This window comes from Pollicipes pollicipes, unplaced genomic scaffold (assembly GCF_011947565.3).
Source record: "Pollicipes pollicipes isolate AB1234 unplaced genomic scaffold, Ppol_2.1 Scaffold_7261;HRSCAF=8764_pilon_pilon_pilon, whole genome shotgun sequence".
Classification (NCBI taxonomy): domain Eukaryota; kingdom Metazoa; phylum Arthropoda; class Thecostraca; order Pollicipedomorpha; family Pollicipedidae; genus Pollicipes; species Pollicipes pollicipes.
The window spans coordinates 44,442,955-44,470,060 of NW_023597054.1; the positions used below are offsets into that span (position 1 = coordinate 44,442,955).

The window sequence follows — 27,106 nt, forward strand, 5'->3', positions numbered from 1 at the left end:
GTGCTTTAGGGGCCAATCCGTTCTTTTCATAAACCTAAAAATTGCACGCGTGAAATATGGCCCCAGACTGCCTTCTAAATACAAGATCTGATGTCAGGAGGCGTCCAAGGATATTTTCTTAGAAGCGTCGTCATTTTCGTCCACCCGTTGGCCACAACTTAATATTAGCCGCTAGGCCGCCGCTGCGCTGCCTATGGAGACTGCAACGCCTGGAGTCGGGCTTGTGTTTCTAAAATTTTCGAGTGCGCTTGCTCAAAATTACGCCGCATAACTTGTATATCTGGTTGATTTAAGTGTTTAAAGATAATAATTTCAAAACGTCATCATTTTCGTCCACCGGTGGGCCACGGCTAAATGTTAGCTACTGAGCTAACGCTACGCGGACTATGGAGACTGCAACGCCTGGTGTCGAGGTTTTTGTTGCTAAGATTCGCGAGGGAGCATGTTAAAAAAACACGTTACATGAATTGTATCACTAATCGATTCTGACTGAATGGTGAACATTTTCAGACAAACATGGCTTGGCCATGTTCATGTACGTTGTTGACCACTCGATTTGCAATCAAATTATCGTCTTCAAATTTGGATCAAAGATATCGATCTACAGTCTACCTTTGCGATGTCCTCAATGTCTGTAGAACAATTGACAAAGCTTCTGAATTCTATCGGTTTAGAAAGAGTCAGCTAACCATTGTAAATTAAGAACGCCGGTGATTTCCCCCATGCAGCTGTTCAACGCCTGATTTCTGCAGTTTATTGACCTCAAAATGCAAACAGAATTGAGCTCACGGAGCTCCTGATTTCTGTTCTGGTTGCAAGGTAAAAACAACAAAACGAAGAAGAAAATCGTGCCATTTGTTTACAAGTAAGTCATATCCAGGGATTTTTGGATGAAGCACCATAATAAGGGGTTTCGTCAACCTTGTGTTCCCCTAGGCAAGGTTTTGGCTACGCCCCTGCCTACACACAAAAGTAGATCAAGTCGATACGTTGCATGATGGGCATTGAAGTGTCCGTTGGGCCAATTAATACCTAAGGCAGACAGCTTCCCGGAGCTATTTTTCTGCGAGGGTGTGGTGTGAGGAAAGATAATTCGGAAAAAAGATACCGTTGCGGGTGTCCAACACGTGTTCATACACCATGTAGTAGCAACGCTGATCCAAAATTATACAAAAAGCAGCCATACGATCAGTTCGCAGTCAGTCATGCGGGAGAAATCCGGGTCAGGGCAGTGGCCGCCGACGGCGGACAGGAGCAGGGCCCAGATAAGGAACCTATGACAGATGGGCCTTATTATGTGCCTTGATTCTTAAAAGAGAATCTCCAGTTTTATGGATTTTGTTACATTGTTTCTAGCAGTCGCAAGCTCCCGAATTCGTTTCCGCCTAAAATTCTGCGAATAGTTTTGTCCCTTGAAAAGAAACCAGCGAAATGAAGGGGCGTGAAAAATCTGTCGCACTGTGAGCCGTCGATCCACTTTAAAATTATCACCAGCCTGTATCCAAGTCGTATTTTGCATCTACACTGTGGAGGCAAATGCTTCCTTGATGACCCAAAATACCTACCCGCTCGTGGAATTTCGTCTCCCCAGGAAAGACAATGTTAAAATGGGACGAATAATCTAGGGGAAGCTGGATAGCCTTATGCGCTGAATGACAGATGAGTCGAATAGGCAAGATTGTGCACCAGTGATAAACAGCTCTAGATGCATAGCTAGCATAGCAGCCATGACATTCGAAAAAGAGCGATAGCAATCTCCATCCCTACTCACCTCCCCCCGGTCATCGGGCTCGCTTTCCAGAAAAAGTTCCTGAAGTACACCCTGGGTTGCCCCCCCTCCCCAACACTTTTGAAACGTTCCTACGCTTATGTACCAAGAAGTGTACTAGGCACATCTAATGCTGCTGTCATGCTAATTCCTTCATATAGTAAAGCAGTCTGCAACGATTTGACAAGTTTTTCAAATGGTAACGCCTAGGTTGGGGATAAAGAAACAATTTACTGCAATAAACAGGGGCTTTTAAAACAACTGGTGGCCCTGGGTGGCTCCCTGGGCATATACAACATGGGCGGCATTAAGGAGTAAACCTGAGCACGCTTTGGAACCGAAAACAAAAACACGAAGAAACCAGTTCGAATACCGGTGCGTCTTGAACTTCTTAGAGCTTCCTTCTTTAAAGTTTGAGCATCCCCACAGTCCTAAATGCAATGGAACTTACATGTCGGCTGTCGTCTTTGTTCTTTGACTATGTTATGACGGTACGCCATTCAATTCTAACCTGATTCTGGTATTGCCTTCGCTTTTTGATCTTATAACTTCAAATGGTTTCGTTTCTCTGCAGTTATTGGCATCGTCAGTTTTCTTTACCCGTGAGAGACAGCCGTTCACAAGCATACACCTTCCTTTCAAAGTTTTCGGCAAACTTGAGCATTTGTCATGCCGAAATTGTTGTATCTTTGCAAATATCGATGCTTTAGAAGTATATGCACAGAATATCAGCCGTATAGCTCCTCATAAACTTCAGAAGGAGCCCTTAAACACATACGGCCTTGGTTGCCTATACCGGACGGTCGGCCATGTGCACATTCTATAAATTCAGGGTACTGATAGTGTACACGGGGTGAGTTTCCAAGTCACGGTGCTGCGTGATAACGCTTTCCCTTTGCCAATCATTTCATGTTGGCTCAAAAGGCTTTTGATAGCGTCAACGTAAACCATCACCGTCATTTTACTGATCCTCTAAGCTCGCACGACCCTCGTTCGGTCTCAGACCGCTGCATCTTCTGCTTGACGTCTTATTGCCGCCAGGCCTTTGCCGCGCCAGATAGGCATGCATTTGCCGCTCTCAGCAAGCCATGGTCATCCCTGCGCTCAAACCGCGCCGGGCAACAGTCCGCACAGGCGCGTGATCTTATCCGAAACCCACCTTGCGTGCACAAGCATGTTGCAATCTGCAAATGCTGCAGAAATGTTAGCGGTAACACACTCTTTTATTAAGAGCAGCTACCACAGCTGCTTCTTAGGCGCGAGTGTCAATTCACGTGAAGAGTCAGCCATCGCTCATACTCCAGATTCAAAAGTGCAGCAAGCGAGCGAAAAGTGCTCTGTTATTGTCAGAAAACAGTTTTTTGGGGACAATTATCCACAGTAGCTGCAGTATCATAACAGCAACTACTAAAAGCAGGCCATCATTCCGCGAACCCGGGTTTGTTTTTGGGCGATCGAAGCGCTGGCACGGTACGACGCGGTCGATTGCGCACTCCTGGAAGCTGCGTCCTCTTTCCCGGAGCGTTCCCTTATGCATGAATGTAATGAACTTGCCCGGCGTTCCTGTCAGCCTCATCTGGATGGAAGCTCCGTTTCCCGAGTCATCGGCGGCCAGCGGACCAATCAGCTGGCTTGTTGTCCCAGCCGGGACAGCTGACGTGGCCGCGTGCGTGCCACGAGCCGGCACTGATCGAACGGCAACCGCCGCCGGCGGTGAAAAACGACAGGGCACAGCGTGGGCAGCCGAACCCGCCAGTGCCCACTTCCATGGACAGCGGCGAGCCCTTCGCTACTGCGGCACATTCCTCCAGGGTTTGCGCAACTGTTGCCTGGTGTTCAGAGATCCGTCGGCGTTTGTTGCACGCAACTTCAATGCCCATGAAACACAAATAGAAGGGACAATAACCCTTTACACCATCCTTGGTGGCATGTAGCTAAAATTAACGAAAACAGGAAATTACTCGGGTACCTCTATCCGCTAGAACGCCCGATGCATCATGTCCGTAAGCAAATAACCCAGCGTTCCGTTCTATTTCCAGAACACAAATTGGCAGAAATGAGATTTTTGCGGACACGATGTGCCCTATGTTCTCATAAAGTGCAGCTGCCCCTGGGTTTTCCACGAATGATGCCTGGGTGGCGAGACATGCGAGTGTTGTGATCACGAGGCCCATAGGCATTGGCGCAGGCAAGGGGCACAGGGGCACGTGCCCCCTCCCCGGCAGGCCCCGAGAGGCCCGAAGTCGGTCGGGACCTAAGGGTCCATTTCCCAAGCATTGACATGTCAAGGCCCGATATTTACATTCGTTGGGACGTCTAAGTCGAGGGGGGCTTCCTGTGTCGGCCAAGGTCCATAGTGCGTAACAACAGGTCCTGTGTTACCAAGGGGCCCCGAGTCGGCCGGGGGAAGTGCGAAAAGGCCCGAAGAGGGGCCGAAGGGCTGACTATGGATCATATTAAGGATCACGGCCAGCAGGGCCGTGACCTCAGCTGTCAGTCACAGGACCTTTCGCATTGATTGAGAACCCCTGTGATATTGCGGGCCTCTATTTTGGCCAGAGACCACCAACACCGAACATCGGTGGCTCCGTATCTGCCTGAGCCATAGAGGCTTTTTTCTCAAGCAGGCGCGGGATGGGGCCCGCGATTTGCATTGGTTCGGGTCCCAGAAACAATGAGGGCCACTGTACCGCTCGAAGGTCCACAGTGCCTGAGAAGGGACCCTGTGACGGCGAGTGGCCCCTAGTCGGCCAGGGGCCGTGTTTGAGGGGGACCAAAAGTTGGTCCCGAGTTGGTCTCTTTGGTTCCGAGGGGCCCTTCGGGCTCTACCGCACCAAAAGGACCAGCTCGAGGAAGGTTCTTTGAGGCCCCCGGCCCTTAATCAAGAATCTAAGGGTCCATTTGCGTCCTTAGGGACCAAAGCGACCAACACGGGACTGACCATCGGACCCTCTTGAACACAGCTCTGGCCGACTCGGGGCGAGTAAGGCTGAATGGCCTGAAGGGCCAGAAGGGCTAGCTGCAGGTAAATTAAGGACCCCGCTCGTTGGGCCGTTATTTGTTAAGTCAGTCACAGAGCCTCTTACACCGATTGAGGACCCCTGAGACAATGCGGGACCCTATTTCGGCCGGAGACAAACACCGAATAACCGGCTTCGTGTCGGTCTGAGCCGTGGGGACTCATTCCCCAGGCAGGGACGAGACTGGGACTCGCGTTTTGCATTCGTCGGGGCGCCTGTAACGGTCAGAGGTCGCAGCACCCAACAGGGTTTCTGTGTCGGCAAGGGGCTCGCAAGTCAACCAAGAAAACCTTCGCTGAACAAGAACAGAAACTAGATCTCGAACGCCTGTCGGCCTCGTTCGTTGGCCGGGGCCCTCTGATAGTACGAGGAGACATGAGAGCCTCTGGCGAGAGTCCACAAGAAACAATGGAAGGACCTCGTACCAGTCAGGGCCCCAGTCGGGGGCCCTCCACCCTTTTTAATTCAAGGGCCCATTAAGCCAAACTGGAGTCTCTGTGTCAATTATTGGATGACCTGTGGCGATCAGGGTTCTTGTTGCGTCAACCACGGTCGGCGCCACTGATTTTTGAGTTGGGGAGAGGGGCAGGATTTTATAGGACTCCTGGACAAAATGGGGCCTCCTGACAGGGGAACTTCTGGGCAGTGTCCTATTCAAAGGGGAGGGGTACCGAACGCATGTGATCCCTCATCCAACTGTTACATGCATCATATCCAATTAAAAATGGCAAGTGGCCCCGAGTCGGCCAGCGGGGCAAAAAAGAAAATCGGAATGGAGCCTCCTAACCATCCAGAAAAGAGGCTCGGTGACCTAAAACATGGCCTCCTGTTCCAGAAAAGAGCCCCTGATGCATGCAGAGGCCTTCTTACCAAGAACAGGATGTTTCCTATTCACGAAGAGGGGCTCCAAATCTAGCCAATAGGCCTCGTTATCCCAATTCAGGACACTCTGGCTCGGAAGTGCGGCCATCTCGTGCATACGATGGGCTTCCCGTTCCAGAAATAGGCTCCTGAAAATAGAGAGTGCCTCCTAACCCAGAACAGAGCCCCCTAGTTTGTAACGGTGGTCTTCCGAGCCAGCAAAGAGCTCTTCTTGATACAACATTGGACCACCTGATCTAGAGCATGGGTGACCGTAGTCATGAAGATAGCTTTATTATCTAGAGAACGGGCCTCTCGATGTAGAACAAGGTTTTCTGAGCCCGATGTAATACTCTCTAGCTCAGTTATGGAGGCCTCCCTGCTCTGCGTTTGGTGATCTACGCGTAGCTACAATGACTTTACTTTGGGGAGAAGTCGCCTAACAATTTTTTGTTTCATTTAGGGGAGAAACTGTCGCTCTGCCCCCCCCCCCCCTTGCTACGCCGCTCCTGGCGTCAATTCGAGTTCTTGCGTCGATCTGGGGCTAACTGCACAGGTCAGAGGGCTTCCCACGCCATAGGGCACCAACGTGTGACGTTTCAAGGGCCTCCGGATCGGCCGGGAGATCCGCCCCCATGACGGCGGAATGGCAGCCGGTGGGCGCTCCGCGCTGGGATGTAATCACCCTTCAGCCTGTGGTCAGAAACGATAGAGCGCTCCTAGTAGTATATCCACGGGCACCTTAGACGGAAGAGGTAGATCTGATTAGTGTTTAACGCAGCTGGCTGAATACCCATTGCACGGGCGGTGGGTCAATTTGAACCCATGAGGGCTGATATACTAAGTCAGCTAAAAACATACATTCAAAGGATGGATTGGCCAGCTGTAAGCTCACATGTGTCAAAATTTTGTTCCTAGGTCCCATGTTCAAAATTTGATTTGATGCAATGCTGGTCAAATAAGGTCAAACAGGGTCAAACTCAAGATTGTTACGAATGTGCCCCAGACCCGGTCATCCAACTGCCCTGGAGCTACATAGTGTTCTGAGCAAAAAGACACTGGCGTTAATTTAGGATCAGTAACCTTGGTTGACCTTAAGAGGCCTTGGTGACGGTGAGCCCACGAGACTGTTCTGATTTTTACGTTTAAAAGGCGTTAAGCATTATGCTAGACGGCCTGACCCTAAAAAAAAATGTTGAACTGGGTTATTTTAGGCCAGTGGACTAATCTGATCTTAAAAAACCGTGAAAGATTTGATGCGGTTCCTATTATCAATAAACTTTAAATGAGTACCAGAAACTACCCCAAACAGCAAGCTCTCAAGAAAAAGCGACCTGGCTTAGACCTTGGCCTGGCCTTCATATCTGACCCTTGACCAATCGAATTTGTTGTTATCCTAATTAAATTGTTTATTGCCAACTACAACGGAGAACGTAAGGCGTTATTTAACTCTCCGTTGTTGCATCAAATTGAACGATTTTCTGGAAAAAGCCTTCGCTGACAGCCACAGCCTGACTGATCTGCCATAAGTCAGTGACCTTACAAGGTACATCTAATTTTGCAAAGCAAGAGATCCGCTACTTAATTGCCTACAGCTATGCAAAGTTTGGTGTGGCTATGCTCCACCGCTCGGATATTCTTTAAAATACTTTGGATGGCTGCGGCGGGGGGGGGGGGCGGCAAATTGAGCAACCATCCGGCCGCATGTAGTACTGGATCCAATGAGGTCTAACACGAAAAAGTTAGCCATTGTTTGCGTTAAAACGTCCATCTTTGAAATAAATTACGTGATTTTTAATTATGTGCACTCGCAATCTTGGGAGCAAGAACGGCTATGGCCTGAGTTAAAGCTTCCGTGAAACTGAGCGGCGTTTGCCACCTGCAGAAACACCAGGCTGTAGGCGTGAGACGAGTGAGAACGACCGTCGTGAAATAATGCTTCTGAAAGTCTTTAAAAATCCATTTGCACCGTTCAGATTAGACTGGAGCGTGTGTTTCATCTTCATAAGTTTGAGGTTGTGCTCTGAGCAGATTAGCAGTTACCGCTACACGGAAATAGAATTACACCTCTACTGATCCAGTTTACACCAGTTTCCAGTACCAGTCCCCGATGCTGTAAACCCCAATACGCTCCTATCCTTAGTATAAAAATCACACGGGTGAAATATAGCGAATGCTATCTCTTAAACATACGAACTGAACGTTCACGAAGCATTCAATATGTGTCGAACCCATAACTAATCTGATGGAGTTTTGAGCTGTATCGGTTAGAAGAGTCCGTTTAACTATTACAACGTGAATAGTGTCGGTGCAGTTATTTAAGCTTACTTCATTCAGTTTGGACTAAAAATGCAATAGAATTGCAGCTTGCGTTGGCATCTCGCTCGTTTCCAGTGAAGAAGATCAATAAAAATGAAGGGAAGAAAATTGTACCTCTCGAAATCACGGGCCATATCCGGGGATCTATTTGGGGGAGCTGTTCTGCTTAGTCCCTGAGGCTGAGCGCCGCTGTCCTGCTCAGCTACGCAAGATCAGCGCCGCTGTCTTGTTTAGCCACAGAGGCTGGCACCGCTGTCCTGTTTAGCTACACAGGCTCAGCGCCGCTGTCCTGCTAAGCCACAGAGGCTCAGCGACGCTGAAACTAAGAGAACATGGTTAAGAAGGCCTTCATCTGACAGCCGAAAATGATCATTAACAGCCGGTTGTTATACCAGGGGAGCTAGCGAAAATGACTGCCATCAGAGAGCGGCTCTACTTGGAATAGCACTCGAAGTTCCGGCCACGGGCTATCTTTGAGAAGTGATCATCACGGGCAGCGGTGACTGATACCCTGACTGTCATGTCGGAAACATCATTCGGAGATGACCGGACAGGATGTGGAGTTGCTATGTCGAGACTTCACACATCAATGTCTTTAATATTCTCTCTTGTAATGGATCCTCTTGATATCATCTTGCAGGTCGATGATGATCTTTCGTTGGTAACTTGCAGAAAACATACGGTAAGGCCTTCCTCAGCCACATTGTATCAACAGTTGTGTACCATTTATCACCATTGTGAACCACTGGGCTCTTTGCTATCTGAACTCTTTTGTATGCATGCATAATAATATATATATATATATATGTATTATATATATATATATATATTATATATATATATATACCCTTCATATCAGGATGCCGTGGGTTTCAGGACGGGAATTTCCATCATTTATGTATCATATTGACGAGCTGCGTTGAACGATAGCTAATGCCAGTAGATGGCAACTAAAAATCGCTATGAACCAAGTATAAAGTCACGCTTTACGATGTTGAATCCTGCCAATCACATTCCGTTACATGTGATGAGTCAACCAAGAGTGTCACAGGCAGAACAGTGCCCAGCAAATACTGGTTATATGTAAAGGCAGAGAAGCGGCCAGCTTTGGGCGTTTTGTGACCTTCATGGTCGTGTGCGGCTGTAAACTGTGCTTCGGTGGCCAATCTCGAATATTTCGCGGTACCCACCGGCTATCGTCGGTGCGACTAAACCGTGAGACAAGGCGGATACAAGAGGATCAGTGGGGAATACACTCATTCAGATTGCCTTCTTCCCAGCCCACGCGGTGGGAAATGCCCACCTTTTTCCGTTGTCTTTTGGTGTCATTGGCAACCACTTCGTGACCTGATCGCCAAAACGAACCCTGGGTTCTCCCAAGATGCAACTATTTTGACCCCTCTCAAGATTTGCATACGCCCGGCCCCGAAACGGCTGGTTTTTAAGCGATAGATGGTAACGCAACCAAAATAAAACTCACGAACCTGTATTATGCACTACACTTGCGAGCGGACGGACCTGAGGTCGCTGTAACTGGAGATGGAGATAGTGGTGTCCACCGGCTGTCCACTTCCCTATTTTGTTGTAAAGCGTTGGCTGAATGGTTATTCATGTCTAAGTCGTCTGCACCAAAACCTTTTTTTCTCACGTGCAGTGTCCTCGTGTCCATGTGTCCACTGCCAGCAGAGCGACACAAATTTAGACGCGCTGTCTCATGCCGGCCTCACGTAAATGCCCCGTGCCCGGAAAACGACGCCGAAAGTCCATCAGCCTAAAGGGCCACGCTTCCGGCCGAAGAACTGAAGACGGACGCCAGGTGCACGCTATGCATTACAGTATTAAACGCGCTGAACAGTACGAAGAAGAGCATTCCGTGCCTCATGGTGTGCGGCTCGTTGCGTGGAGGTCCACAACCATCACAATCACTCATCACAAATGACATCCGACGTGTTGCGTAACCGGGGACCAGAGCGCGGTGTTGTCCCCATTAGCGATAATATTCGTAATATGCTTATAATGTTTACAAATGCGGTGGTAATTGATACCGCTAACCAGGCAGCGGTGCCACCCCTCCTGGCGGCTAGACCAGGTCAGCGGAGTCTGGCGGAGGGGCCGCGCCCGCTGGTCCCTGGCGCCGCCCCGGCTGGGTCAGGTCCGCTGAGTCTGGCGGAGGGGCCATGTCGCCCCTGGCCGCTGGCGCCGCCCCGGCTGGGCCAGGTCCGCGGCGCGCCGGCCGGCCGGCTGCAGAGGAGGTGAAGCAGCTCCCCGGTCAGCGCGCCTGACCCCGCCGACCCCGCTCTCCGCCAGGCAACACAGGTCGCCCAGCACAAAGGTGCGCTTCAAGAGCTCTCCCACAGCGGATTCGGCGGGCGGCACGAACCGACAGTACATCGCCATAACCATCAATTTTATTTCTGCTTTATGCACATTTCCTTCCAGCCTATGGCCGGCTGGCATGGACGGTCATCAAGGTTCACCGCCATGTTCTGCAAAATGCTTGGTCGGGCCAAGCGCGGGAGGCCCATGCTGATGCGGCGACCTCAACAGCCCGCAATTATCCCCGCCGAAGATGCTTGAATACGACACGGCCTTCTGCGCAGTTGCACCGATAATTATGCAGCATGCATGTGAAGGCAAACAAATGTGTCAGCTACAGACACGAACTGGCTTTTCACAGGGTCCGTTTCTTTCATTTCTTGAGCTGTCTACCAATCGAGGTCATGTATGTCGAGACCTTAGTAGCGCGCCATAAGTAATCCCTTATCCGGACAGTGTAAGTGATCATTCCGAGCAGCAAACATGAAATCGAAATGGTATCAGACGATACTAAATCTCTAATAGTCTTTGAATCAGTTAACATGGCACGTTCAATCTTTTAACTGTCGGGTCCACGGGAAGGTCAGCATCTCGAGACTGTCAAACATTCAGACAGGCGACAGGCCGGAAACCGCCTGAAAGCAATTGGAAATGATCAAGGTTCTATCAAGGGTCCTGAAATGGCGAGGGTCAAGAGATGGTCCGGACCCCGAGTGGGTACAGGGGTCGGAGCTCACCAAACGGCTCCGATCGGCCAACCGACGGAGGGCGCCTGAAGCCATCAAGCCAGTGTCGAATGGGAGCCGTAGACGCTGTATAACTCTAAAAGGGAGTGTTCCACATTTATATGGGGATTTGAACTGAAATAGTCACCTTGAAGACACTTTGGTGCTGTTCACAATCCTGCCCTTCTTGAGACCTAAGCTGCTCTAGTTTCCGAGCTATACGCCCGCAAAAAAAAGGTGGATATCGGGGAGCTCATTTCAGTCACCTTGGCGTTCATGACGTCATAATAACGTTGTCTAAATCGTGTCGTTCCACAAGCCATGAAGCGATCAGGGCCAATAAAAATGACATTATCGAGGCGTTTATATCAGGCGTTCGTGAGCGCCATTTCTAGATATACCGGCCGTCAACTGGCCCTCAATCAATGTTGTGCCAGGTACGATGACGTAATCAAACCGTGACGCATTGGGAACCATATTCACTAAACAGAGAATTGTGCTGAATAGAGTAGTCTTTCCCACTTAAAAAGTATACCAATAGTGATAAGTAAGCTTGTTTCATGATATCTGATGCTTGCTTCAATCTCTTCAAATGTAAAACATTCCCTTCAACACAAGAGCGTCAAGGAACAGCAAAATTGCGGAAGGCCAACGATGAAGTGAGTGTCCGAGCCAGAGAGGAACCACAAAACAGAAAGGCCCTCTCATCGGCCAAGCTGTTTCATGTACTGATGCAGCGACAGCGCAAGAGACTCACGTCTGCGACTCTGCCGTGATGACCTGTATGCGCTGTATGTAGTGAAGCTGCGCGTCCGAGAGTCACGGGTTCAATAGTTTCACGTGCTTCCATATAACAGGGTTCTTTGAAGGTTGCTGAAAGGCCTGAACGTCTATCGCTCATAAATTTTTGTGCGTGAAAAACTACCCACGCAGCTCACTCACAGTAAGCTGGACTCTATTAGTGACAGTGAGATATGGCACCGCTCCTTTTGCGACGTTTAAGGAACATTCGTGTATTCTGATCACTGCCATGGCTGTCCTATGTGAAGAAACTTGAAAGAAGTGGGAAAATAACCAAAAATGGTCCCGTGTTGGACATTTTTTCTTAAATTCGAGTGCCCCAAACGCGTCACTGCGCAGTATCCATAAGTCGCTGCTCATCGCTGGTTATCCATCGCTGATGTTACAAAACTGCTGCCCTGCTACCACTATAGTGGATCGCTCGTGAGGTGGAAATACTCCTCTGCAGATAGCAGCGCGGACTGGATTCCGCCCAGGAGGAGGCCAAGTCGGGTTCTCGGCGACGCTTTCAGCCATGGAGGCCTTCTTTGCCGCTAAAACAGCCCTGCTTTTGGATTTGGATGATCTTTTGAAGCTCGGGACTCCATTTAGTGCCTCGGGGCCAGTTTTTGGATGTTTTTGAAGCCTTGCGAGCGTCTTAAACTGCCAGAAAAGCACTGGACCGTTGGAGTCAGCCCCCCCCCCTCTTCTCCCCGCTAGGTACAGGGCGTGGGCATGACTCCAAAGCATTCCCCCGCCCTTGGCTACACCACCGCCACAAGGCAAACTATGCCCGCCCTTGGCTACGCCACGGCTAAAAGACAAATTATGAATGAGCTATGATCACCGATAGGCACTTATATTTCTGAATTTCGGTCGCAATTTGTTAATCAACAAGCGGTTTTCTCACCCCAGCACGGATTCCTTCCAAAACGCTCTTGCATCACAAACCTTTCATGCTTTCTTGAACACTGCTGGACATCTATTCAAAAAGGTAAACAAACACATGCAATTTACACCGAATACTCTTCAGCATTCATCAGCGTGAATCGCCTTCTTTTGCTACACAAGCTTCACTTTTCTTTTTGCACCACTGGCCGTGCGTACAGCTGGCTGCAGTCGTACTTGAGCAATCGTTCACAATGCGTAGTGCTGAACGGCAACAGTCTGACTGGATTCCATTGCGATGCGGGGTCCCGGAAGGCAGCAACCCGGGACCGTTGCTGTTCGCCAGCTTTCTGGCTGATGTTCCTACCCAACTTGAGAGTGAGTGCCTTATGCACGCTTATGATGTGAAAATTGATCACCGAATCGACAACAAATACGTAGCTAATACGTAACACATACAACAACGTAGCAGATTGTCTTGCCCTTCAGGCCGATTTGGATCGCCTCTGTGAATGGTCCAAAAACTGGGGACTGAAATTGAACTCAGCTAAGTGCAATACCATCTCATTTACCCTCCGCACGTCACCTGTTCACGACTCATAGGCACTAGACGGTCACCGCTTGGATAGCTGTCAGCAGATTCGCGATCTTGGCGTCTTCCTGGACACTAAACTCATCTTTGCCAATCACATAGATTCAGCTGTCTCAAAAGCAAACAGGATGCTGGACCTTCTCATGCAAAGCGTGCAAATGCCGCTGTGCCCTCGTCAAGCGCGGTTCAATCACAAGGTTTTGCTGTGTGCCTTCAACGCTCATGTGAGACCATTGATAGAGTACGGTAGCGTTATTTGGAGCGGTGCTGCCGTTTCCCATCTCGTCCGGTTCGAAAGGCTACAACACCGGCTTCTCATGTGGCTGGGTTGGAGTAGCGAGTCCCGGTGCCCTTCACTGGATTATGAGGATCTCGCCTGCTTCAAAACAGCATCTATCAAGGCACGCCTTCCTCAGTCTGACATGTAATTTCTATACAACATGTAATTTGTATTCTATCTGACATGTAATTTCTACTCAATTTCTATATATCATCACAGGCTTGACTGCGCTGACTTGACGTCACTGTTCAGTCTGGCTATACCCGCCCGGCGTTCTCGGCATATCGGCCTTTTCCCCGAGCCATTTGCAAGGGTAATCACCGTTAAAGATGGATGTGCCGCACGACTACCCGCTGTCTGCAATCACTTTTTGCAGCATTCTCCCTCGACTGACTTTTTTCATCCAACAAGATCATTCCGATCTGATCTGTTCAGGTTCGCCGGCACACGTGGAACATTCTCTTGATGACTTGATGTGCGACTGTGTGTAATGTGTATGTGTATGTGTATGTGTGTGTGTGTGTGGTGTGTGTGTGTGGTGTGGTGTGTGTGTGTGGGTGTGTGTGTGTGGTGTGGTGTGTGTGTGTGTTTGTGTGTGTGTGTGTATGTGTGTGGGGGGGGTGCGGGTGTGTGTGGGTGTGGGTGTGTGGGTGTGGGGTGGGTGTGGGTGGGTGTGGGTTTGGGTGTGGGTGTGGGGGTGTGGGTGGGGGTATAGGGTGTGTGGGGGTGTGGTGTGGGTGTGGGTTGGTGGGTGTCGGTGTGGGCATGGGTGGCTGTGGGTGGGTGTGGGTGTGTTTGGTTAGGTTTTTTGCTCGTGTGTGTAACGTATGCTTATTGTTTTTAAAACTCGACTTCCTCCGTAATTGGGCTTTTGCCTGTGAAATGCTTATGTCCTAAATAAACAAATAAACAGCTTAAGCATATCTTGCAATCCTTCTCAAAGAACGGCTTTTTCAGGGATGGTAAGAAAGGAACCCCATCCCCTAGGCAACGTACACCTTGTATGTTGGACGCCCTGAAGCAGCTCATTCAATTTGAAGGATTAAACAATGGCCAATATGAATGTTCTGAGCGGGCATTCACAAGCAGTAAAAAGCGAAATTTCGAGCCTGATGACAGTGTTGAAAGGAACGCTTCTCAGCAGCACAAAACTGTAGCATTTAGTACCGCTTTTTGCCCCAAGACAATTTTGCTAGTCGTAAGCTAGGCATACTGGCGCAAGGTGTCAGTCGATATTTGAAGGGATATACTGGAGGGATATACGGGGCCCAACCAAATTGGTTGTCCCTACCGCCTACAGATGGGCTCGCTGCCACTGACAAGAACCCATCGCAAAAGTGCGCGCCTGGCTCTAATCCGGCCCAGTCCACCCGCCCGAGCCCCTAGCTGCGAAGGGCCTGCCCTGTGACACGCTGCCACGGCCAGACCCAGGTCACTGGGCGGAGCCAGAGGCGCTCCATCGGCCCAGCCGGAGCCCCCCTCCCGCCCCGCTGGGACAGCTGCGGCCGGGGACGAACGCCGTAGGCAATCCGGCCGTGTGTGTTACCACGCGGCGCCAGAGGGCGCTTCCATCGGCCCAGCCGAAGCCCCCTCCCTCCCCACCGGGACAGCTGCGGCCGGGGACGAACGCCGCAGGCAATCCGGCCGTGTGTCACCCTGAGCGGACGTTATGGGCCTCGGCTCCGGGCCACAGGTGGGACCGCCACCGCAACTGACCGTGTCGGCCGGCCTACTGCCGTCCGCGCCGCTGGCAGAAGCCCGCCGTTATCTCGGCGTGCACACAAGCGTGCGACATTGGCAAAAACGCGCTTATTCTCATGGTTTAAAACACACAATTCCTCAGCACTTGGTTTCGATTAAAATGAAACTTTTTGACGTTGGACCGTACTAGACGCCTATGAAGTTTTTTAGTAGGGTCATGTAGCAGTTACTCATGCAATACTGCTTTTACTATAAATATGATTATAATGAGTACTTTTGGAATGGGCTAATGAGCTGAATAGTTTTAAAAATGGTCTGAAGTGTTTTCATGAAGTTCAAGCAAGTAATAAAACCTAAGACAACGTTGTTTTTGCAAGGTTGAAATGATCGTTTGCATACTCTTCTATTAACATGCAACAGCTGGGCCGCGTGTTCCGATCAAAGTACAAAGTTAAAATATCAAGCGAAGCTCTTAATAGACATTTTTCTTCAGTCCATGTCTCTAATTCAACCAAAGTCTAGGGCCACACCAGACCTGGCAAACAACGGTGGGGATCGGTCCAGAGCGTCGGATGCTGGCTGCGCCATTATTGTTTACATCAGTGTTGTGTGCAGCATGGCGGGGTTGAGGGTCATTTAACTCAAGGCCTCTCATCGTGGATCTGTTTAGATATGTATTCTCTGTAAGCACTGCATAGCATGCATACAGGGACGCGGTCAGGATATTTGAGTTTTGCTTTGTCGTGCCTGTGTCAAACATGCCACCAAATGTTTCTAAAAAGCTTCTAAAAGTTTCGCTAGGAAGATATTGGCATCGTACCTGCCTATATAAGCATGGCTATGCCTGTAGCTGAACAACCGCAATTTTATGCAAACACAGTCTTTGCAAACATGTTTTAATATCTGCAAAAACATTCCAGCGGAGAATGTCTGAAAACATCTGTATCGTGTAATACACGTCACGGCTAATATCACAATCAACCAACGAAAGCGACCCAGGCTTCTGAATCTAATCATCACAGAACGATGCATTTGAATCCAGCAGATCAGAGGCCATAGCCACGCGTCAGCGCCAGCCCGGCGACGGGGACACTAGCCGACCGTGTCGAAACCCTGTCAATTACGAAAGCCGGCGTGACCGTGTGACCCAGGGCGTCGCCGGTGGCCGGAAACAGCGGAGTGTCAATGGGATGACCTGGACCCAGTGCTGGCCAAAGTTCGAACCCCGCCTGGTCGGGTGCCGATGTGCTGTATATAGCCTCTTTACTGTATATCGAAGCATGCGTGATGTAAATTAGTAATGTCAACTGTGGCGCAACAATTTGTTGGGGCCAAAAAACATGTGAATTGGCAATGTCAGCTGTGGTTCAACAATTTTTGTTTTTGCCAAAAAACATATGAATTGGCAGTGTTAACTGTGGTTCAACAATTTTTGGGGGCCAAAAACATGTGAATTGGTGATGTCAGCTGTGATTCAATATTTTTTTTTTTGGCCAAAAGCTATGTCATATGGCGAATTTGTTGTTTCAGTCGGGCAATTAAGCCTGATGAAGTGTGTAGGCGCTGGGAACGACACATGAAAGGGCGTCAAAGTGACCAGTGAAGCAAAGTGCATTGCTAACCACCAAACCAAAACGACACAACAGCGGTTTGGGACGAGAAAAATGCATTGAGCTGATTGACGAGGATTTAATTGGTTCATCATTAAGTACCATCATTCTGCTACGAATCTCGCCCACGACGATACGGGAGAGATGCCGCGTGAGAGAGGCGGGAGAAAAAGTCGGTCAGCAACGGCGTTGGACTCGGGCTGACACCACCGTCTCAGATCAGAGTTCAGGTCAGATCAGAGATAGCCATGCCAACGGACTCGGGCTGACACCACCGTCTCAGATCAGAGTTCGGATCAGATCAGAGATAGCCATGCCAAGGACTCGGGCTGACACACCGTCTCAGATCAGAGTTCGGATCAGATCAGAGATAGCCATGCCACCATCACCTAGCGTCGCCCAGGAAAGGAATGTTTACTCCGGCCGCCAGCGGACGGATGCTCTCCACTTAATGGTAAGGAATTTGGGGTGAGCGGAGGCCTGCCTCGATTAAGTAATTTAACCGCACATGATACGCAGTACCTACATTGCTGGATCTGTAAGGGGCTCTGGACCGCTTCAACGTGTTTAGTCTGTACATGCAATTCCAATGTGGGTGCAGAAACAGTGTCGCAGCGCGAGCATCGCCACAGGCGCAAAGCCGTCGCGTTCCGTGCTCGAATGAAAAGGGAGCCTGGGCCCCAACACGCCAGTGCCGGGTAAAAGCACCGGAGCGGGCGTGTCGTTCCACTGGACTGTCGCAGAAAGGCCTCCTGGTCAGCATGCGAACGGGTCACCCTGACCCGTGCGGCTGTATCGGAGCACAGCGCTGCGCCACACGTGAAACCGTCGGCAGTCGTGTCTGGCGAGAGGGTCGCAGGAAACACCGTCGGCAGTCGTGTCTGGCGAGAGGGTCGCAGGAAACACCGTCGGAGGTCGTGTCTGGCAAGAAGGTCGCAGGACAACTTGTACGGTGAACCGGATCGGCTTATTTTGGAATGTAGGATCGGAGATAACGTGGCAATCAACTGCTAGGAAGTTGTGGCTTGCGACGATGCTCATAATGACAGAAGTGGGCAGAATCATAGATATTCGATGTCAGTTGATTTCTCTGGACGGCATGGCTTTGATATCCTGAACCCCGTGACCAAATAATAAATCTCGTCATAAACGGAGGAGTGACTCATGATTGTGAATGAGATATGAGCAGGAGGTTTTCGACACAGAGTATGTGCGTGCCGTGAACACGAGACTGGCTGTACCCAGCCGTGGAGTCCACCGAAACGGTGGTGGTCTCCCAAGGTGTCGGCGGGGATCGCGTGCGGTTCTGCCACCGACTGTGGGCGGAATGTAACAACTCTCCATCCCGTTGTACACAGCTGTTACTGTAACGCCAGACGTGTACGCTGGTGGGCTTGAAAGCTACCGCGCGACCCAACATCGGCCAACAAGACCGTCGCACGTTCGCCACCCAGACGGCTCCTTTTGGTGGCTCGTCACCCGCGCGCAGAGAGCGGGACAGTCTGCTCAGTGCTCCTCCCGTGATTAGTGCTGATGACTTTTGAGCTCCCTTTGAAGTTTTTCATCGCGGCAGTGACGAGCAGATGTCCCCAGATCAATACTAGATTCGCAATGCCGTGCCACTCGGCTGGCAACGGGATATGAGACTGCTGATGCCTGCATGGTTTCCCACCAGGAAGCTGCAGGCCTATTGCCGAGACTAAAGCGTAGGGCTGCTCCAGAAGCGGACCTACTCACAGCGGAGCATTTGCTCCATGGCCAGTGGCGGATCTCACTGGCTGCGATTGATGGCAGAGTGTTTCGTAACGGCGTCCTGTCGACGTTAATGGCACACGGTGCCGTGGCAGCACTGTTGAAAAGACCGGGGCTGGATCAAAACGAGATGGATAAGTACAGGCAGGGGTGCTCTTTCTGAAATCGCTGGGGAAGGGGGGGAGCAAATAGGTGGCCTAACCTATCCCAAAATTTCTCCGATCATTTCCTCCACCTGAATTTGCGCCTCAATCTCGAAATAAAAAGGACATTTGGCCAATTTCAAAGTTGTTTTGCTGACGGGGAGCGACTTCTCGCTGCAAGCTGATATGCAGCTGCATTCGCGTGAAAAGGTTAGAAAATATCTTAGTAAACTGACCGCCTGTGGCCAGCGAAAACAGCCCTTGTTTAGCCGTCTGTCAAAGGTGGCTCGATGCCCAAAAAGGACAGTTTTGTGCAGATGGCGTGGTCTGACACATCCGGATCAAAAGCGACCGAAAAACTGTCATGTACACTGCCGGGATGTAACTTCAGATAAAAGTGAGCCTGAACTTGCACGACCTTCTCAACAGGCATGTCGATAAGTGGAAGGCCGGAGTGGGTAAACGCTGCTGATCGGACGGGTTACCAGAGAGGCCGTGCTAACACCTGGCGCTTTGACACGTGTTGGAAGTTGACATAAGCAATAAAGGCCATGCACGCTTGTTGTTTGAGCGTGCTAAATGGGTATTGTGTTGGAAATGATCAACCTTCAGCCCACAGGAGGAAGTGCTTAAGTACCAGCATCAAGACAGTATTGGTCATATTGAGCAAACTTAACATTTGGAAACTGTGCGTGCTCAGATTTCTGTGCAAAAATTTATCAACACCACCCCGATATTTTCACTCTGAAGCACACCGCACAACACGTGTTGATTTTTTTCCTCAATACCCTTTTTGTAGCTCACTCAGATGAAAGATATAGCATCAAGCTGTTCTCTAAACCGTCCCGTTCCGGAATGTAATTTACCTTCTCACTAGCCCAGTTGGTTAGAGCGCCTGCCAGCTAATTAGCCCACCCGCGGCGGGGTCAGCACTGGACGATCGACATTGGTGGGGTCAGCTGAGGACACCATTGAGGGGGCTCAAGTGCCCCCAAATTTATGTAAAGTGACACCCCTGATTACACGATTATGTACTTGAAACAAGCTATCCTTGTTCTTGAAATCTTTCTTGCTCCAACAGTTACAAAACAGCTCGAGATGCTCCCTTCTAGCAGCGAACGAGCCTTCTGAGTTATTTTGCACTATAATTGTTTCAATTCCCGTTCGTCCAGCGATGTGAGACGGTCCAGCCCAACTGCTCGGGCTTTCCGGACCACCCTGCGGCATTTCAGACGCAGCTCGACGGCATTCAATGCTATCTTGGATGCCAGGAAGTGCCTGGACCGCATCTGGCACCACGGCTCCTCTTCCGACTGACTTAACTATTGCGTGGTTGCTCCTGGTATTTGCTGGCAACTTGGTATCACTCCTTAAAAGAGTACGTGACCTGCGGCGGTTTCTCATCGGGGAAGTACGACATCCTCCGTGACACGGGGGCGGGGGGCAGTGAGTTTGTCTCCAAATGTTTCCTGTGCCTTCTTGTGGTGCATTTGAATAAAATTTGACAGGTGTCTGAGGTTTTTGGTCGAAACATTCCAGCTATCTGTTACGTCGATGGCTTACTGGTGCTCTATACGCATGTCGGACATTTTGCCCCCCCCCCCACACTTAGTTCGGAATTGCATACAATCTTGTTCATGCGCAGCCAGAGACAGAACTAAAAGTAACTGTCCCATGTGCACGCCTAAGCTGCCGGCGGAGATCGCTGCTTGGAAACTCTGGCCAGTACTTAGCTAGTTGGCAGTTACCAACCAGCCCGACCAGCAGTTAGCTGTATATACCGAACTCGAACAGCTCTCAGGTGTGCGCACCAAGCCCGAGCAGCAGTCAGCTGTTCGTACTGAGTCCGAGCACCTTGATGCGGTGTTAAGTGACGATCTGAGCGGCTTATCACACGGCCGTCAGCGGAGGAAACGTGCTCGGGAAGCCTTTCTGGGATGCGTATTGAAACATCCAGAGCCAGACTTCCCTTTTATGACCTTAACGCCACTGGAACGCTCAGTAAGGAGCTAACCGCCATGGAGAAGGCCTTCCTATGGAATACTATCATCACGCCGAGCCCACGCCATTTGGCCGCGGCCCGGCCCCCTCCAGTCAGCGAATGTGGACGATCTGAAGGCCTATGCTGCGCTGGGCCTGCCTCCCTGTGCGTGTCACACGGCTCTCGTGGCTGTCCCGGTGTGGCTCGGGTGCAGACACATTTGGGAGGTGGGACGCTGCATTGTCTAGGTGAACTTTTCCGATCCAAGCACTGTCAGGTTCGTTTCTGGACATCATGCACAGAATAGCAGACCGCTGTTTCGTGGGGACGCCAAACGTGGCCATTTTGTCGCTGCTGGCTGCTGTGGCTACTGTGGCTGCTGTGGCTGCTGGACGCATAGGCCATGAGGTAACCCGTGCTCCAACAGATGAAGACGGTGTGGTGCCGGCGCCCAACGGCTTCCCATGAGAGAAACCTCGATTAGTCTCCCCTGCTCTCTGAGGATGATGTTGACTTGTTCTAAATTATCAAACGTTTATTTTGTGTTTTTGTGCCCTTTTGTTGTAACATTTGGCTATTGTGCGTCGCTGTACGCAACTTTGATGGTGACTAAGTGATAACAACGAAAGTGACAATTTTTATGATGACGGTGATAATAACGAAATGTTATTTCCGAAATTCCAGGACATTTTCAGATCATATCTACATGAACACAGCAGCCTGATATCATTTGCATGCTTATACTACGCATGGAATTTTACAAAAAAGGATGAAAGTGGGTTTCGTGAGTCCATTCGTTCTATGCATTGCCACAAAAGTTACCCTTATTCCGGGCGAGGGAACTCCGCACCTTGCCCCCTTTTATGTCTTGGGAAGCACTCAGCCGCTTTTAGATAAAGCTCAAAGGGGTTTGATTTCTCTCGACGGGATTTACTGTAGAAGTAGACAGTAGTCTAGTAGTAGGTAGGTGGACAAAGGAAAAGACAAATTCAGTTCATTTTTGTTCCGGTACCGATGTCACGTTATCTCCCGATTCTCACGCAGCCAACACAAATCCGCGGATTATTATTTTAAAATCGATGCCCTACAGCGAGCCTCAAAATTAAAAGTTTATGGGTATATCCAGGATATTTAACAGAAAATGGAAGCTAAACTTCCTAAAACGAGTTAAATGAGCATGTGCAGAACGAATGGGATAGCGCTTAAGCTAGACTTTTGGCATAGGCGGAGCCAGGATGCGTGTAAGTGTGATGAAAAGAGGAGACTAAGCAAGCAGTAGATATTGTTGTCAGCCACCATGCTGCTGCGCTGTGTAAATAAGCATGATAACCACATTACATAAATGGACAAAGGCGAAACCGGTTTTCCAGAGGAGGGGAGTAAAAACACGCCATTGGAGTGTGGCCCGTCGTGGCGGCCGTCACCTACGGCCCGCTGTTGCTGGTCACATTCTCCGTGCGCTGCATCCCCACCCCTTTCTGTCGTTCCTGGACCCGCCTCTGGCATAGTGTCAAGATGCTTTTTACAGAAGAAACGTGAGGGATGGAATGTCACATTCCATGTTATGCTCTCATGCTCCAGATGACATGAGCCCCCTTCCTCTCATCCCTGGAGGCGCTTCTGTAAACAATGTTTCTATTCCTTCCTCCAGTTTCACATGCGTAAATATTTTTATACGTTACATATTCATAGTGCTGACACATGTTTTAGACCACATTCGCTTTCACCCTGATCCGCATAATCCAAACACGCCTTTGTCACCGAGTAATCAACTGTCTGTGTTTTATTGTTCTACGCCCTCGCTCATAACACCGTCGAATGGTATCTTCGTGCAGCTGGTGTGGCATCCACATTACATAACAAGGGAAATCAGTTGGCCTGCTGGTGGATGATGACTAAAAGTTTCCGTTTTCCGCGCTCTCCAATTTGTTCTTCGCCTGTCTGCCAGACTACTTTGCATACATTACTTACTTTTGCGGATATTGGGCTCGCAATGAAGAAAAAAGTGTTATGGTGATTGCTGCGGGTGTGATGTGGCAGTTAAATTAGGTATATTGCTTACATGTTCTAACCCATGCTCCGAGGCGTCATAAAGTCTTAGAACATTGACCAGAAAACTGCAGTAGTATCTGCAGAAGTCATTGCAGTTACTAAACCCGAATAGCATGCCCCTGTTGCACTGGAACCGATGAATCCTATTGAACATTTTCTGTAATGAGCGTTCAGTAAGCCATTTTTACACGCACAAAATCACACTCAGAACCACCATTCAGATAGCGTTATAGAAGGAAACTGCAGCAACAGGTATGCTATCAGTAGCTTGGGCACGCTGAGGCTCAACATGATGAGCACTCAGCATGTAGATTGGATGCTAGGCATCCCGATTTTCATGGAAGTTTTTAGGAATATTGTTACGAATGTCATCATCTTCATCATCATCATCATCTTTAAAAATAACCTGTCGCTTACGTGGATAACAACAATAGAAACAATCGCTGGATAGACGGGTAGGCGTAATAACCCAGTTTATAATGAACGCCCAGTGTCATAACCCAATACATAACTCAATGTGAGGCTTTTAAAAATCGCCAACTTTTTAACTCAGGACCACGTGAATCTATGTTTGGTCACAATGTCTGTAAGCAAACCGATATTGATTTGATTAGCATTTTAAAGCGTCCCAAACGGACATCTCGTGTGCGAATACTCGGCCGCTGGTGCAGACACATGTGGCCGGTTTTCTTGATGTAGCCTCTGAAGTATGTATAGGCTGCCTTTGATTCGACCCTGGTTCCTCAACCTAAACTGCGATCTGCCCCCAACTGCGCCACGTCACCGGCCTGGCGAGGTGCACGTAGCAACAAACAGCTGGCTGCTTCAAATGACATGCGCATTGGTGACAAGCAAATAACGCATGCCATTCGCGAAGGAACAGGCCATTGTTGAGAGTAAGCCATTTGGCTACGATGCTCTTGGCAGATAAAGCTGTTGAAGAAGTGAGTGGTCGCCAAACCTACAAACCTGACTCCTAAGAACCGAATCGGGAATGGGTATTCTTTTCCCGCAGAAAGCTCCACTCAGTCCGGAGAGACGTTTGGGTAGTACTTAGCTAAGTTTTCAAATAAGTGTTTGTTTTGGTGTTGGTGGGTGCCTGAAGTCTTTTAGTACCAGTTGCAAGAACTAAAGCGTTTCGAACTTTTCAACTGATTCCTGGAATTGCGGCCTTAGTTATCGCCGCGAACGGCTTGTCCTAGAGAGAGAAACGCGAAATGGAAGCTATCTAGAAGCAAGCATATCCGTGCGTGATTCGTCCACAATAGAGTTTTAGAAAAGAATAAACCCGTACTTAAATGGTTTTCGAGTTTCCAGAAGCAACAGCAGCTCGCTTTGTGCGGCGCGGGATATCATTTGGCAGAGCTGCTTAGCTGGAGGGCTGAGCTCCTCAGGCTTCCCACGCAGATTCGTACTGCGTTTATGGCTGAGTCATCCATCTCACCAGCTGGCTCGGCTGGAGAAGGCAGCAGCGCTCAGAAACTGGCACTGAAGCACGGGCTCCGTTACAGCCTTTCCGCCTCTTTCTTGCATTTCGAGACATTTAACTGCCTGAGGTCATTCCAGGGAGCAGCAGCGGTGTCGTCTGTACCGCGCGCCAGCTCGCCTGTTTACAGCGGCTGTAAGTGTCAGCGCGTGGTTTGATTTGAGAGCCGCTGGCGCCGTCCACCGCCGCCGCGCCGTACAACATCGTTACATCCGCCCGCACAGCCGTCCCGGCACCGCCGCCGAGCACGTCAACACGCACCGACCCGGGCGTTGGCGGCACGGGGTGGCTCCCGGGGACGCGGATCCGACAGGGTCAGCAGGCAGGCGGAGCAGCCGCCAGCCCGCCTGCCTACCAGGAGAACAACCTGGACAGATAGACACCTGGCATTGTTTTGTGAGCGAAAAAGCTGCGGTCTTAAGCTTTGACGAGCCAGCACGTAAATCCTGTTCGATGCATTGCCAATGGCAACGAATTTCTTGGCCCTTACCAAGTTAACAGCTCATCTTGATGAAATGCTCAGCTCTTGAACCCGCCTCTTCTTGAAACCATAATCTCGAGGCAACAATGTGTTGCGTTTCCGCGTGTTGCGCTATTAGGTTCGTATTTTTAAGTTGGCTACCGTGCTTTTCCTGCGTCTTTATCTGACACAAATTCATTGGATTGGATGGGATAAAAATCGATTGGTGACCGACACTGATTGATGCTAGCGTCGTAACGAGTGAACAGAAGTACCCGCCCGGGGGTGTTCCGGGCGCAGTATGCTTATTGATGAGACAATTTACATCTGCGCGTTGGTATGTTGTGGTAGGATCTAAAGGATATTGAAAATTTTGTCGCCATTTAATTTACTTCGTCTGTCTTCCATAGCATGCTTCTCCGGCACTACACACAGTGAACATTCCCAGCAGTCATGGCATGACAAGTCATGAGCGTTCCAGATGTTTTACCAGGTCTCCCAAATCGTGCGCCTGCTTTTGGCCTACTTTTAAACTTAACCAATCTGCTGTTTTTTAGCGATCATGTCTTTTCAGTATTCTCTAGTCTAATTCATACGCGATCAGCCTTTCGTCTGTCCTCTCTCCAAGTCCGCTGTACCAAAGTCTTCCGTACCAAAGCCTCCTGTACCAAAGTCTACTGTACCTGTCTCCTCTCCCAAAGTGTACTGTGTGCTGTACTGTGCTCTACCCGTCTCGATCGATGTCTCTATCATCTTCCTGATTTTTCCATCATGGTCCTCTCTTAAATTCTTCTGGGAGCTTTTGTGACGTAGTTTATTTTCTTTTTCTGCAGTAGTGATAATTTCGCCCACTGTTTGTTGTCTATCCTGTGCTGATAGAGCCCGATCGGGTTCACTTCTCGTGACGTCACTCATTCTTCGTCATAATGACTCGCCACTTGCCCCTCTTTATTCTATTGTTCTGTTTTGTTACTTTTCTTTGGCCTCGGTACTTCATGAAGCACTTGATCGCTTGAAAAATACGCAAAATGCTCAGTGCAAGTCCGGGAACATTGCATAAATAAGCAGTGAACTCAAACCTCGAAGGTTTCATTCAGTTTATATTCATGCGCTGTTTCAGCAAAGGCTTGTGGCCGAAATATCAATATGTCTCTACTTTTCACCTTGTCGCCATCTATCAACGAGGGAAAAGCCAAAAGAACTGCCCATTTCAAAACCGCGATGTTTTCGCGCCATTGATCGTCAGCGACGGGCAGGCGGGTCAAACGCTGGCGCGCGCCGCGGGCCGCCACCTGGCCGGGGCCACGCACCACCCAGCGTTAACGCCAGCGGAGCCCACGGACGCGCGTATGTAATATGCCACTTAGGACGATGAGTTGGATTTGCATGTATGTAAGGTGGGACAGAATACGAAAGAACTGAGCAGTCCCAGCTAGTCAGCTACCGGCTGGGAGGAAGTTGGGTGTCTAGTGGATGTGGAGAGACGCAAAAAGAAGAGTCTTACCCGGAGTCACGGAGACCGACGGAGACCGTACTTATAAGTACCCATACAAGATAGGAACCTCAGCCCCGATAAATGGTTCCGTGGGGATGTAGTTTTTGGGGATCCAGGTGGCTCACAGCATTCTGCTCACTTCCCCGTCCTTCTCAACCGCATAAGGACCAGCACACAACGTCACCCAATGGCGCAGTGTCCAATGTATGCGTCCCCCCCCCCCCCCACATGCTGTGCTGTGGCGGTTCGTTGCGCCGGTGAAGACGGCAGTACGCGGCTTCAGCCGAGCTCTCGACGTCGCCTGTGACCTCGCCTGCTCCAGCCCGCCGCGCCTGACCCTGGCACCGGCCAAGGGGTCCGGCCGCCGCCTGTGACCTCGCCTGCTCCAGCCCCGAGCCGCGCCTGACCTGGCACCGGCCGCGAGCCTCAGCCGTCGCCTGTGACCTCGCCTGCTCCAGCCGCGAGCCGCGCCTGACCTGGCACCGGCCGCGGGGTCCGGCCGCCGCCTGTGACCTCGCCTACTCCAGCCCCGAGTCACGCCTGACCTGGCGCCGCCCGCGGGAGCCAGCCGTCGCGTGTGACCTCGCCTGCTCCAGCCCCGAGTCACGCCTGACCTGGCGCCGCCCGCGGGGTCCGGCCGCCGCCTGTGACCTCGCCTGCTCCAGCCGCGAGCCGCGCCTGACCTGGCACCGGCCGCGGGGTCCGGCCGCCGCCTGTGACCTCGCCTACTCCAGCCCCGAGTCACGCCTGACCTGACATCGGCCGCGGGGCTCAGCCGTCGCCTGTGACCGCGTCTGCTTCAGCCCCGAGTCACGCCTGGCCTGGCGCCTGCTCCAGCTCCGCGCCCCGCCTGACCTGGCGCCGCCCGCGGGGTCCG

At 50.4% G+C, this 27,106-nt stretch overlaps 1 protein-coding gene across 1 annotated transcript in view; it reads left to right on the plus strand.

The window, feature by feature from the left end:
- The window catches only part of LOC119111500 (putative G-protein coupled receptor 83), a 154,753-nt gene that overhangs the window by 72,088 nt on the left and 55,559 nt on the right, over nucleotides 1-27,106 (plus strand). The window lies entirely within an intron of this gene.